The sequence below is a fragment of the Notamacropus eugenii genome, chromosome Y (assembly GCF_028372415.1).
Source record: "Notamacropus eugenii isolate mMacEug1 chromosome Y, mMacEug1.pri_v2, whole genome shotgun sequence".
Lineage (NCBI taxonomy): Eukaryota > Metazoa > Chordata > Mammalia > Diprotodontia > Macropodidae > Notamacropus > Notamacropus eugenii.
The window spans coordinates 7,346,448-7,348,613 of record NC_092880.1 but is presented as its reverse complement, the minus strand read 5'-3'; the positions used below and the strand labels follow the sequence as shown (position 1 = coordinate 7,348,613).

The 2,166-nt window shown below is 42.1% G+C and overlaps 1 pseudogene; it reads left to right on the top strand.

The window, feature by feature from the left end:
* The first annotated feature begins 692 nt into the window (after window positions 1-692).
* Window positions 693-1,963, top strand: LOC140516876 (actin-related protein 3 pseudogene; annotated as a pseudogene).
* The last annotated feature ends 203 nt before the right edge of the window (window positions 1,964-2,166 follow it).

Below are 2,166 nucleotides of genomic sequence, written 5' to 3'. Positions count from 1 at the left end.
GTGAAAGGGATGAGAAAGAAAAAAGATAAATTACATCACAGGAGGAGGCACAAAAACACATTAAAGTAGAGGGAAAGAGGGGAGGGAGATGAACACTGATTGAGATTTACTCTCATTTGATTTGGGGAGGGAAAAACAAACTCAGTTAAGTACAGACACCTAAATTCCCCTATCGGTCATAGGAGGGTAAAGAGGAAAGAAAAGAGAGGGAAAATCAAAAGGGAGGGAAGATGTAGTAAGGGAAAAGAGGAATAAAATGAAGGGGAGTTGATAGAAGGGAGGGAAGACTGAGAGAGGTAGTGGTTAAAAATTAAAATTCTATTGCGGAGGCTAGAGGAGAAGGGAGAATTATAACCATAAATGGGAGGAATTAGAATGAAGAGAAAGAGACAGATAGTAATCATAAATGTGAATGTGAATGGGATTAATTCTCCCATGAAATGGAGGCAGACAACAGAAAGGATTAAAAACTATAATTCAGCGGAAGTGGAAGTTGCTGGCCGAAGCTGCTGCCTTCTCTCCCCGCCTACTGCTGCCGCTGCCACTGCCACTGCCACTGCTTCAGCTTCCTCTCTGCCTCCTGGGAGAGCAAGGCCCGCCCAGCTGTGGATGGTAAGATAGTCCTCCCGCCAGCCCCCCGTTCTCCTTGCATCTAGCAAGGACCCAACGGCAGTGGCGGTTGCACCAAGAGGAAGAGGAGGCAGAAGATGGTGGAACGGCTGCCAGCCTGTGTGGTGAACTGTGGCACTGGGTGTACAAAACTTGGATATGCTGGAAATACAGAACCACAGTTCATCATCCCCTCATGCATTGCTATCAAGGAATCTGCAAAAGTAGGAGATCAAGCACAAAGGAGGGTGATGAAGGGTGTTGATGATTTAGACTTCTTTCCTGAGGATGAAGCAATAGAAAAGCCAACTTATGCAACAAAGTGGCCCGTACGCCATGGTATAGTTGAAGACTGAGACTTGATGGAGAGATTTATGGAGCAAGTGATCTTTAAATACCTAAGGGTAGAACTTGAAGATCATTATTTTCTTTAGACTAAACCTCCTCTAAATACGCCAGAAAACAGGGAATATGCAGTTGAAATTATGTTTGAATCCTTTAATGTTCCAGGCCTATACATAGCTGTACAGGCTGTCCTTGCTTTAGCTACATCTTGGACATCAAGACAAGTAGGAGAGCAGAGACTGACTGGTACAGTTATAGACAGTGGAGATGGTGTCACTCATGTCATTCCAGTAGCTGAAGGGTATGTTATTGGCAGCTGTATCAAGCACATTCCAATTGCTGGGAGAGATATAACATTTTATTCAGTAGTTATTGAGAGAATGAGAAGTAGGAATTCCTCCTGAACAATCCCTGGAAACAGCTAAGGCAGTGAAGGAACGTTATAGTTATGTCTGCCCAGATTTAGTCAAAGAATTTAACAAGTATGATACAGATGGGTCAAAGTAGATTAAACAATATACTGGAATCAATGCAATCTCAAAAAAAGAATTTTCCATTGACGTTGGTTATGAGTGGTTCCTGGGTGCAGAAATCTTCTTTCACCCAGAGTTTGTTAATCCAGACTTCACACAACCTATCTCGGAAGTAGTAGATGAGGTAATTCAGAATTGTCCCATCAATGTCAGACGTCCTCTCTACAAGAATATTGTTCTCTCTGGGGGGTTCAACCATGTTCAGGGATTTTGGATGTGGACTCTAATGGGATTTGCAAAGAACTGTTGATGCAAGGATGAAACTAAGCGAAGAATTAAGTGGTGGTAGACTGAAGCCCAAGTGTATTGATGTGCAAGTCATTACACACCACATGCAGCGATATGCAGTGTGGTTTGGGGGATCAATGATGCCTTCCACACCTGAGTTCTACCAAGTATGCCACTCCAAAAAGGATTATGAAAAAATTGGACCTAGTATTTGCCACCACAACTCAGTGTTTGGGGTCATGTCTTAAAATTGACTTCACAATTATAACAGTTAGGGAACTGGAGAAGAGCTAATCTTTCTGATTACCTGTTTTGTCTGGATGGCTGATACTAAGATAGCAAATTGATCTGACAAGGAAAAGACCAAACATAATTCAGGAGGAATATTTTAATAAATGTGTCAGCCTACGAATGTAGAAGAAAGTCAAAATGATTAAAAGTGTTTTACTTT